General features: G+C 39.0%; 1 long non-coding RNA gene across 1 annotated transcript in view; it reads right to left on the reverse strand.

The window, feature by feature from the left end:
- Positions 1-1,582: 1,582 nt before the first annotated feature.
- The window catches only part of LOC114004747 (uncharacterized), a 14,448-nt gene continuing 3,021 nt past the window's right edge, over positions 1,583-13,009 (reverse strand). The window contains exons 2-4 of the long non-coding RNA XR_003546817.1: positions 9,629-9,801; positions 6,980-7,046; positions 1,583-2,054 (exon numbers count right to left, since the gene is read on the reverse strand). This is a non-coding gene — a long non-coding RNA (uncharacterized LOC114004747). The remainder of the gene's footprint in view (positions 2,055-6,979; positions 7,047-9,628; positions 9,802-13,009) is intronic.

Below are 13,009 nucleotides of genomic sequence, written 5' to 3' on the forward strand. Positions count from 1 at the left end.
TCCCTTCCACTCCATTTCTCCATCCTGTCAAGATTTGGGGCATGCATGCACATAAGCCAGTGTATTTTTCAGGTTGCCAGGACCAGAATTTGAATTACAGTGTTGGCCATGTAGGATCAGGTTCCTTAACCATGAGGGGACCAACTCATCCTTTCCTCTTTGATAATTGCTTTTTACAGAGACTCAGGCTGGGAGTACACAGGATCTCCTCGGGTTCTTTGCGTAAATAGGGTCACCAAATTATTTTCTCTACAAACCAGAACACTTTTGTAAGTAAAAGGAATATTAATAGTAACTAAACCCAGAAAACTGGGGTAAAGTGAGACTATTCTGACAAATTGGAGTGCGTGGCCACCCTAAGCACAGGGAAATGGGTGATTTGGGGCACCTAGAAACTCAAGTTTAACTCTTCTTTTCCTGTCCATGATTGGACCTTTTCTAGTCATGTTATTACAGATGAACATTTTCTCTATAGCAAACACAGCAAGAAAAAAAAAAACCCTGGAAAATAAATTTCCGTGTGACTCAGAACACAGGCCCCTTGTTAAATAATGTAGCTCCTGAATAGATTTTGTTGCAAAGAAAATGTTCTGTACAAATTCTTTAAAGAAGTCTTTCAAATGGACTTTTTCATTTCTTTTTAGGATGCCACCACCCACTATTTACAAAGAAGGTCTTGAAGGGGAGCCGAAACCCCTCAGGCCATTGCTAGCAAAGAGATGTACATTCAGTACCGAGAACACGCAAACGCTGTTGTAACTACACCCAAAGTATTTTTTGTGTCTGACATATTTTCTGTCTTCCAACTGCAGTCATATTGCTGTGTTTTCTTTCTGTTTGTTTTACCACTTCCCTTCTAAATATTTTACATCATCCTGGAGATGTTCCCAAGTTGTGGTCTGCTCACTGGAGGGCTGCATTCCTCTGATTTGTGGCATTGTGTTGCCATGGCAAGGGTTGTTTACCATAAGGGAATACTTTACAGGAGCGGCCCCTCCCACAGCAATTCCAACCTCCTTTCGTCCTTTTCCCCACACACTCAAATGCTCTGAGACAGCAGCCCAGATACGGCTTTCTCTAATCACCAACGACATTCCCCGAGTGTGAACTTTGCTTTCGAGATAGAGAAATATTTGGCTCTGTTTATTCCTTTCAAACTGGGTAGTGGCTCCTTCACTGTTATGACTAATCCGCTTGTCAGGGTTGGAATCTCCTAACAGTTCTTTCCCCCAGGTAAATCACATCGCTCAAACTTGTAAGGCAGAAATGCCACAGAGGTTAAAGGCTGACCTTGCGGTGGTGGAAGCCCGTCTACTTGACAGAGGCCTCTCTTAACTGTGAAGGTTTTTATTTTTTCAGAAGGAAAGCTTAGTCAGACCCCACAGGTCTTGCTCCTTCACATTCCTGCAGAGGAACCAGCTAGGGGAGAGATAAGAGACACAGGTCGACACCCTGATTATGCCTACCTTTTTATTTGTTAAACGTGGAAATTGACTTCATCCAATTAATAAGGGCAGGAAACAGTTTTTGTTTTCTTTTTGCAGGAAAACATGAAGTAACGGTTTTATCTTAATTTGTCAGGCATTGCCCAAGAGACTATGGCCATGTGGGCCGGTGGCCAAAAATGGCTCTAAGGTCCAAGTATTAACACCCAGATATAAAAAGAATGCTAATTGGTTTTCCAGCTGAGAAATAATAAGGTACTCAGTGCCAAAAAAATGTTGTATGGCATGGAAGCCCCAGGTTTATACAATAGAGCCTGATTGCAATCTGGGGGCTCCATTTGTACTAGTTTGTGGAGCTAAACAAAGGGAGTTTCGCTCCTCTGCCTTTGTAGAAAGCCTCTGCTCCAGATCTCTGCCTGGTGTTTCACCAGGCTTCCCACAGTCTTCCTGCCAACTCTCCAAGTTTTTTCCTGGCCGCCATTCAGGAAAGTACAGCTTCGTCCGTAGCATGGAAAGTTAAAAAGCCCTCGCTTGGATACGCTGAAATATATACAAACACAGCTTGACATATCGGGCAGGCTGATTTTGCAGGGCTGTTGCTGCCGCATCCTAAGGAAAAAGAATGTAGGACTTTTAAAAGCCATTTAAGCTAAATGACTGAGTTATCAGTTGGGAAAAAAACAAACAAAAAACTATATGTGTGTGTGTGTGTTACAAAAAAGCAAATTCAGCATCCCCCTTAAACTTAACAATTACCCACCTTAATTTCTTCATTAGTAAAACCTCTAAGATCTCATCCAGTGTGGGATGTCTCTAACTTAAGGCCTGGGTTTAGTACGCATAGAAAACACTCAGTATCTACTGAATATCATCGCCAAGGTCACTAGAAGTGAGCTGGGGTGAGAATCAAACTCTGGAGCCTTTGTAGGGGACAGGCTCCCCTCGCTTGTGTGCTCATGCATATTGGCCAGGTGCCCCCCTGGTCTGTGGCTTCACACCACAGATGGTTGATGGGAATGTGATTGAATTGAAAATATTTTGTAATGCTTAGAACCCTGTTCTAGTGATAGTAAGACGTCTATAGAACTCACAGTATGCAACTAGTATTTCCCATAATGCTTTTGAATATAGTTAATTCTTAAATTTACTAACAATCCTCTTGGGACCAGCAGTTGGCGTAATGGCTATGTTGCTGCACTCCATTGTAGTCAACCGTGGTTCTGAGTCTCAGACCCCATAGCTTAAATTCAGGCGGGGCGTGTGTGTGTGTGCCCAGGTTCCTGAGAGGAGAATGGAGGAGAAGGAATTGCGGCGTGGCCATACCCGCTGGGAGGTGATTTCTCACTTTCTGTCTCTCTGTCTCTCTCTGTCTTTCCGGTGAGCGCATGTGCCCTATAGCAAAAACCTCTCCGGAAATAAATAAATAACTACCCTCTCACTGATAATGATCATAGACTCTGTCTGTGAATCTAGTCATGTATGTAAGAATAGAAATGTAAGTTTAAAGGTGTTTTTATGTACAAGGAGCTGAGATCTGCTCAGCCAGCCCAAATCAGGGAAATGTATTGTAAACCTACAGCGTCCAAAGAATAAGATTTGCCTGATATGAACTGGAAACCTGTTAGAAGCCAAGGCAGATTTCTCTAGCCCTCAGGATCACACAGTTCCCCTCTGATTCTTTCCCAGGAATATCTACTTTCATGTTCTTTCCTTTCTGTCTGCCAAATTTCCTTGCTTTATCATTTCAGGTTATTTTATTTTATTTTATTTTCCCGTTCAATTTCCCCCCAATAACTAAATTAGATTTACAATCTTAAACCAAATTATAAGGGATTTGATCATCTCATCTTGTGCTGAAATATCTAACCTGCCTTTCAATCAGTGTGCATGGCAGAGCAGAGGCAAAGTGGTAAAAATGTCTGCCTAAACTAATTCCTACAGAAGCCTGTAGATGAAGGACTTTCAGAGAAGAGGATATGGGCAGGTTGGTGTTCTGAAATAAAGCCACCACCTGCAGAGTTGTATTATTCACACAAGAAAGATTTCTTGGAGGCAAGGATTAGATTTCACTTTGTTAAACATGTTGTTGTTTACTATAGGGTATGTGCACTTACTGAAGAGGCACAGAGAGCAAGAGAGAAATTGAGGGGGAAAAAATATCCGAGAATGGATGGCCATGCCATAATCCCTTCTCTTCCATTCTCCTCTTGGAATTTTGTACCCAGCATGTTTTTCAAGCTGCCAGGTCCAGGATCGAACAGTAGAGTTGTCTTAATCCACCACACCACTGGCTGGCCCTCACTTTAATGACTTCTATCACTGTGTATAGTATAGTGCTGTTCAACTGCCAGTGATTCTCCATGCTGGTTGCACATTAGAATCACCTAGGAAAATTTAGGAGCATTTCAGTATTCAGTCCTTTCTCTTGCCACTACCACCAGAGATTATGATTTCATTGGTTATAGGGGTATGGCCCAGTACCAGGTATCAAGAGTTGTTGTGCTTGGGACCAGCAGTTGGCATAATGGCTATGTTGTTGGAGTCCCATATAGTCAACCACAGCTCGAGTCCCGAACCTGGTGGCTTAAACTCACGCTGGGGACATGTGCATGTGTACCCAAGATCCTGACAGGAGAATGGAGGAGAGGGGGTTGTGGCCTGGCCATGCCCCCGGGGGGTTGCTTTCTGTCTCTGTCTCTCTCTGACTTTCTGGTGAACACATGTACCCTATAACAAAATCTTCTCAAAAAAAAAAAAAAAAAAAAAGTTGTGCTTTCCAAATAGCAGCCCTGACCTTGATATTTCTGAGTTCAGAACCACAGAAAGTATTACTTTTAAGGGTGGAGAAATTATTACTCTTATAAGTCAAGACATGGTATAAATTGAAGTTATTAACTTCTTGCCCGGCCTTTGTAGTAGGTAGCATTCATGTCAAGTTAGGTGAATACCGGTAACATGGGTAACTTTAGAGAATTTAACATTTTTAATTTTGTAATTTTTTAATCCCTTTAATTCCATTAAATCTGTTACTCAATGATTATTTCTTCAGGATTTTTCTTTAATCACATAATAAATCAATACATCTTGAGAATTAGTACTGTTTCTGGATTCTTCAAGGGCAGGGTCTTATGACTAGGAACTTTTAAGATTCAAAAATAAATTCTAAACTGAAGATAATTCAGAAAGCCACTCTTTAGTTTTTTAGTGATAACACTTAAAATATCATTTAATAAATTTGAACTGAGCCAAGCTTGCCACCAGGATAGCAAGGGATAGATTTATTACAGGGCCTATATAAAGATGCTCTTGTGGCGATTTCTTTATAATATCCTTGTGGTGGCCAAGGTTTGTCTTAGGCATTAGAACCAACAGATGTGATTCACTACTTGGAGAATTCCTTATTGGACTAGTTTGGTACTGTCAGTGAATCCAAGGAGATATTCCAAACTTCTAAGTGAATTGGCTCAAATGCTGATTTTTGAAGGAAAAACTCTACCTTTCCTGCCAAATGCCTCTGAGACTACCTTCAGACCTTTGTTAATGACTCCTGGAAGTATAGCCACCCTGATATTCTGAATACAATGGCGTTCGATTATTTCTCCTACAGAATATACATTGTGGGCTTTTACATTTCCTACTCCAGTTTGCTTTCCTCAGAAGGAACTGTTTTTCCAATTCACCTGCAGTTCTTTAGTTTTCTTATAAAGCATGTGTACTCACCAGACACCAACAGAGAGGTAGAGGGAAAGTGAGAAAGCAACCCTCAAGAGGGAATGACCACACTGCAGTCCATGATCCTCTTGGGATTTGGGGCATGCGCACACATGTGGCCAGCATGTTTTTCAAGCTGCCTAATCCAGGACTCAAACCACATGCTTGACCATGTGGGATACAGTTGCCTTAACCACCATGTCATCTGCTGGCCCTACCTGAAGTACACTTACAGAGGGCTGGTAGCACTGACATTTTTGACAAAGGGTCTTGAGAGAGAATACTGTGGAAGACATCTTTTACAACTTTTGTACAGCATAATCAGACGCAATTTTTCTCTTAAATTACAGCATAGACAAGTAACAGGACTAACACTCTATGATCCCAGAGTTCTTGTTCCTGAACTCTGGACCTGAAGTTCCTTCTTAGATTTACTACATATGTCCAGTCAACACCTGATGGCCATTAATATAATTATGATGCCAGTTCTTAAACACCCTTTGGAGGTGATGTAAATGGCTTATCCTTTCACTAAAAAGATACTGACTTTGCCTGGCGGAAGCAGCAGAGACCTTGTAGGCTGAATACGGTCAGTGTGTCTGCACCGGCTGGAAGATGCTCTGGGGTGTGCAGTCCCAAACAGCAGATCCTGTGGCCATCTTGGCAAGAAAGGTATGCTTGTTTGTCGGACACATATATCACACATGATCTACTATGTCACGTGCTTGTTAAGGTCCATATTTAAGATTTCCTCAAGTGAGTTTTGTTTATTTCTCATGAAAAATCTTCCCTAAACACCTAATGGAGATAACCACAATCTATTTCTCCAGCATGGAGTACTAGGATTATCCTCCATACATTTTTTCCTTCTGTAAGTAATTTGTTCTGTTCCCATCTCGATCATAAACCAGGTCTTTTAAAGATCATTTCCTTAGCAAAGACTCTACTCTAGTAATTGAGGGCAGCCAGTAAAATATGACCTACTCACAAAACGTTCCCTTTTTACCTGTTTTGCTCCTCAGTCAATTCAAATTAATGTTTTTTCAATCAATTTTTTTATTATTTATTTATTTATTTATTTATTTATTTATTTATTTATTTAAAATTGACCAGGGTGGGGGTGGAGGGGGGAGAGAAGGAAAGTGAGAAAGCAAGCCACCAGGTCCAGGACTCAAACTGTGGTAGGCCATGTGGGAGTTCAGTACTTTTAACCACCATGTCACCTGCTGTCCCTTCAAATTAATATTAAAATATTATTTTGGTATCAAAATTGCTGTGCTACCTCTAGTGATTCCCTTTCTATGCTGCTACCACTCAGCTGTTAGCTATTCTTTTCTTGAGTCCTGGAGGGTTTCCATGCTCAGAGTGAGCAGCTATGGTGAGCAGGAGAGAGAAGCAAGAAAAATGGTGATCAGTCATAGGACTACCTATGGAGAAGCTAAGAATTGCAGGCCTTACCTTTTGTAGATTAAATTGTGACCTTGACTTTTCACTCCCATGCTAAAATCCAAGTTAGTTAGAGAGGGCCAGCCTTTTGGCCTAGTGGTTAAGGAAGTTGGATCCCACATGACTGAGTGGGGTTTGAATACTGGCCCTAGAATCTTAGAAAACATGCCAGGCAGATGTACATGTGTACCCCAAATCCCAAAAAGGATGGAGAAATGGAGAAGAAATTATTATAGTATGACCATCCCCTATTTGGGGATTATTTTCCCCTTTTCTGTCTCTCTCTCTCTCCAGTGAGTACATATGTCTTCCAGCCACAAAAAAAGTCAAACAAACTAAAACAAGTTGGAGACCTTCAAAGAAATGGAACAACTGACCTGAGGACAGCCATGGTTGTTTGCTCATTTGTTAAGGAGTCAGATTTTGCACAGCTTCAAAATAACCCTAAACACGGTATAAGAAACACAAGGTTACTATGCACAGAATGACTGTGAGAAGCTGAGAAACTAAGCCTAGGCCCTTATTCTAATTTTTGATGCCTTGAATCTGATGTATCTTACATAGGACTCTTAGCAAGCTCAGTTATCTTTTTTTCCAAGCCCAAAAGAGATTAGAAACAAATTAGAAGCGGGCATTCTGGCAGCACTGGACAGATTGGAGACCTGACAACTTGATAGCAAAGGAAAAGCATAAAAATGGAAAGTAGGTGCAGACTTGTGCTCTGCATTATAGCACGGTGCAAGATAAGATAAAGTGATGTACCACTGTTATCAAGGAAGATTAAATTATGACTTGTGTTTTTAATTTAAAACACAGTTATCTGCCTTCTCTCTCCCCACAAGGAGGTTAGCATAAACAGCTTTGGAACTCACAATTTTTCATTGTCTGAAAAATGAGTAATATAAAAAATATTTCCTTCTCCTATAATTTCTGCCAATAAATCTTGCAAAAGTCATGAATAAACCACATAAGTAATGTCTTTCTGTTGCATACACTCTCAGAACTGCCCATTTCATGTTCTAGTTACCGTCTTACTTCATCTTTCATTATTATATTCATTATTTTTCCTGCCATTCTGTTTACACCAATGCTCCTTGCTTTTTCTTTTTTTTTTTTAGAGGTTTTTGCTATAGGGCACGTGTGCTTGCCAGACAGACAGAAAGAGACAGAGAGACAGGAAGCGAGAAATCACCCCCCAGGGGGGATGGCTATGCCGCAGTCCCCTCTCCTCCATTCTCCTTTTGGGATCTTGGGCACACACACACACGCACCCGGGGTGAATTTTAAGCCACCGGGTCTGGGACACGAACCACAGTCGACTATGTGGGAGTCCAACGACTTAGCCAGTATGCTAACTGCTGGTCCCAGCTCCTTGCTTTTTCTTAACTTCTGTGTTGGCAGTTAAGAACCCAACAATTTCCCAAAAGGTCAGAAATGGTAAAGGAGATCACTACTGTTCTTCCCTTCATAACTAATTCTAAATTCTTTAACATTTAGTTGGCATAGACTGAATGCCTTACTTTAAATTGTTAGGATTATTAATAATAACTTGGTAAATTGACTCTACTGAATGGATAATGATTTATTCTAATATTTAGCTATAAAAAAGCAACTTCTAATTTTCAGAAGTTGTATCATCCACTTTGTAGATATCTCTACTAGAAATATCACAACTGATTTTTGAAAAACAATGATTTTATTTATTTATTTATTTATTTATTTATTTATTATTATTATTATTGAAATTTGACCAGAAAGAGATGGGGGGAGAGGGAGAGAGAAAAAGTGAGAAAGCAAGCCACCAGTTCCAGGACTCAATCCATAGTCAGCTATGTGGAAGTCCAGTACCTTAACCACAATGCCAACTGCTGGTCCCTTGTGGCTAATTTTTAAGTTAAAATTAATATATTAATTTACTTAGAAGTCATAATTTTATAGAAACAAAGGACTTGACAAGGTTTCAAAACAATCTTGAAAATTACTTTCTTGTCATGTGGAGTATGTTTGCATATGTAACTCTTGTTTGGAGATGCCTAAAGCATAAGAGAATCATGATTTCCAGAAAATATCACACTTCTATTAGCTTGAGTTCCCACTTAAAAGTCTGAGTAAAATCTCTTCTTGGTTATTTCAGAAAGCTGCCATCAGCTTCTATATTTGGAGACATTACCCAATGCATCGAAATATCAGAAGGAAGCCATGGAAGAGAAAACTACAATTAATTACTAGTTATCTCCAAGTGATGTGCTCAATGCTTTCTTAAAACTATCTAGGTGGTGGGACCAGCAGGTGATGTGGCGGTTAAGGTGCTGGACACTCCCACATGGCCGATCATGGTTCAAGTCCTGGACCTGGTGGCTTGCTTTCCCACTTTCTCTCCCTCTTTCTCTGTCCCTCTCTAGTCAAATTAAAATAAATGAATGAATAAATAAAAATTAAAAAAAAAACTATCTAGGTGGTTGTCTAATCCTAAGCCAGGGTTTCTCAACCTCAGTATTACTGATGTGTTGGGCTAAAAACGTCATTGTATTGTAGGGGCTATTTTGTGCATTCTAGGTCGCTTAGCAACATCCTTGGTCTCTACCCATACATGCCAGCAGTATCTGCTATTGTTGACAGCCAAATATGTCTCCTGACATTGCCAAATGTGCTATGTGTGGACCCACGGGAAATGTAGCGAGATGGAGGAGAGGAGCACATATTCACCACAGTTGAGAATCACTACCCTAATCATAACCCCAATCCACTGAACTGACATACTATTATGACTCTTGAGGCATAGTATCCAGAAAAGTATCTGCTGTCCTCTAAGATAGGAAAAAAAAAAAAAATGTTCTCTAACCTGTTCTCTAAGCAACTCTACTTGATTATGACTTCGTTACTAATAAAATATCCTGGTTGCATTGGGCCCAAGCTATTAATTATTTTATGTCTCCTCACAGAATACACATTTTTCTTCTCATTATTTTTCTATTGGATTTAAGTCTCTTTGCCACTTACCCTGCACCTAGTTAGCATGTACTTACATATATCATACAGGTATGCATCCTGGTTTGTCCAGATCAGTCTTGGAGTATGCATGTTAGCTAGGCATAAGTATTACTACAGCTCATTGTCAGTAAAGTGTCCTGGTTTTGGATAATAAACCCTGGTCATCCTTTTATGCCACTTTGGTAAAAAGATGTTCCTTTTAACTTTGCTGAAAAAAAAAGAGTGGAATAAAATTCAGTTGAAAATGGAATAAATAGAATGTATATTTACCCCTTTCCTCCCTCATCCATTCCACAGTGGAGTGGGGATTCCATTAACTAGAAGAAAAAATTACTCAGGATGGGAGTGTTCATGAATAGACCAGTAGTCTGAACATGTTCCTTGAAGGCAGAAGCAGCTAATATTCTTTTGACAGATGAGCCAGAATGGAACTGGCAGCAGCCCACAACTTGTAGTAGAAATTGCCCTTCTTTCTGACAGAACTACATAGAGTTTCTATATCCTCTTGGCAGCAGGTCTAACAGGCGAGATTAGGAAGAAAGTAATTAATTAAAGAACTAGCTATGTAACAGCTAATTGAATTGCAAGTCTTTCCAAATATAGAATTAATAGTGACTTTTAACTCATCCTCCCCAGTCCCAATCTAAGCCAAAGGACTGATTGCTAAAGAAATGGAACAATCTTGCCAAAAAACTATAACCTCTCTTATTGGTTTTAGCACTCCAGGAAAAAAAATGCAAGATAATAAGGAACCTAATTTGCATCAATTTTTCCTCCATTTCTTCTTCAAGTGAAGACCACCACCTGCCTTAGAGAAATGGAACATCAAAAGAAACCCATGCTAACTATACACTAACTAATTGAGTTAATTCATATTGACAAATATGAATAGCCAAACAAGGACTATAATCCATTAAGAAAAATTAAGAATTCAACAGAGATAATAAAAATTAACAAACAGAATAAATGACTTAAAAGGAAATAGGAAATGTAAGTGAAAGTTTTGAATGTTATTAATATCTTCAGAAAGATCTGACTAAATTTTGTATGTATAAAATAAGCTTAGACTCCTGTAAGAGTGAATATCTAGAAAATAAGTAAGAGTATCTAGAAATCAAAGCACACAAGAGTATTTCAAAAACTTCATAAGGAATAGAATTAAAGTAAAAGTTTATTTTGGTGTAAAATATTTAGAAATCTATGCATTTTTCCATAATATTAATATCCCATGAATGTTCTGAAGACTCCTTATAGTTGCCCAAATATACAAATATAAGGAAATAATAGAAAATGAAGTTACCTCAATATCCCAGAGTCTAGAGAAAACAAGATGTAAAAGTTACATTTTGGGAGAGGGCCTGCAGGTGGCATGATGGTTAAGGTGGGGAGAGGGCCAGCAGGTGGCATGATAGTTAATGTGTTGGACTCTTACATGGCTCACTGCTGTGTGAGTCCCAGACCTAGTGCCTTGAAAATCAGGCCAGGCACGTGTCTGTGCTTGCCCCAAATCAAGGGATTACAGCGTGGCCATCCTCCCTTGGGGATGTTTTCTCACTTTCCTTTTCTTTGCCTCTAATGGGCGCAAATGCCCTATGGCAAAAACCTTTAAAAGAAAAGACAAAAAATAAAATGAATATAAACTTGAAAAAAGTTAAATATGGAAAATCTATTCTGACCAGTAAGCATGTATCTTTTAGAAGTTCTATTGCTATAGGGTTCTGGGAAGATGGCAAAGTAGGAAGCATCAGGTATCTGTTTCCTCATTAGACAACAACTGTGCTGGCAGATTCTATTTGATGTAGTAACTTTGGAAATCCAGAATATTTTGAAGGCTTACAACTTTCTGGGGGAGAGTATGGACAGAACATTGCAGTTAATTTCAGCTTAGCACAGCTTCCCATGACAGGCAGCTAGGCATGTGTTTCTGCAGCAACCTGTACACACTTTTAGAGAGCCAGGATTGGCAACAAGGACCCTTTTGTACAATTATTACAAGATCTGTTCTTTTATTTCTCCCTCTGATTGGAGATACGAAGTGGCAGACAACCAATGCTGTTGTACCTCCACACATTATTGTAAGCCTGAAATGACTTCTGAGATATTTAGTGGTCTAGAGCACTTTTTCCTGCCCTCTTCATTTCTCTTTACCCTTTTTGACATAAAGACTAGGACGTTCAAACAACTGCATGTAGACAGGAAGTGAGAAAGTTAACTATACATGCCCAGGGAAAGATACGGGCTAAGAAAAAACCTGAGAAGATCATCTGTTTATGCCTAAATGATTTTTGGCAAAGGTCCCATGACCATTCAATGGGGAAAAGATATTCTTTTCAATAAATATTACTGTGAAAACTAAATATCTAGATATCCACATGCAAAAGAATGACGTTGGACCTTTAGCTAATGCTATATGGAAAAAATTAACTCAAAATAGTTAAAACTACATGAAAGACCCAAATGTATAATACTCCTAGAAGAAAACATATGACAAAAGTTTTGATTATGGACTTAACAATAATTTCTTAGATATAACACCAAAGGCATAAGTAAGAGAAAATAGAAAAGGTGACATTATGAAAATTTGAAATATTTGTGTCAAAAGACAATATCAGCCAAGTAAAAGACAATCTTTAGAATGAAAAATTACTTGAAAATCATATATTTGATAAGGGATTAATATCCAGAATATATACAGGATGTCAAAAATTCAACAGTGACAACCACCTGACTAAAAATGGGCAAAATATGTGAATATACATTCCTCCAAAGAAGATATAAAAATGGCAGTAAGAACATGAACAAGTGCTCACTAATCTGTTACTAATCACTAGTCATCAAGGAAATGCATGTTAAAACTACAATGAGGCCCAGTTACAATGTACAATGGTAGTTCAACACTCTGCTTGAAGCCAAATGCAAAATCAGAGTTCAGTTCTTGGGCTCACCTATACACATCCGACACATACACATGCTTGTTATTCTAGCTGGCTGGGAAACGTTGGGGGTATGGGGTATGTGGAGCATGGATCATGGTGTGAGATCTTGTTGAAGGTGCTTGTCTTTCTCTTTCATGAAATTAATAAATTTTAACTTAAAAAATAGGGCAAGATAGCACTTCACATTCATTAGGATGACAAATATAAGAAGAAATTAAAAATACCTAAATAGAAAATAACAAAAGAGACAAAGATGACACAGAGGATGGGTGGTGGGAAGAGGAAGGGAAATGGGGTGGTGTTGAGACAACATGCAGAACCTAAGTTTGAAAAAAGAAAGAAAGAAAGGTTTAGTATAACATATTATTGAACAATTATTGGGTCATCAGAAAAGTCACAATGTATTTTTCTATGCAAAAATGCATTGCGACTTTTCTGATGACATTATAATTTCATAGCCTATAGAAGAACTGAAAGAGT

Source organism: Tupaia chinensis, unplaced genomic scaffold (assembly GCF_000334495.1).
Source record: "Tupaia chinensis unplaced genomic scaffold, TupChi_1.0 Scaffold139935_1, whole genome shotgun sequence".
NCBI classification, from domain to species: Eukaryota; Metazoa; Chordata; class Mammalia; order Scandentia; family Tupaiidae; genus Tupaia; species Tupaia belangeri.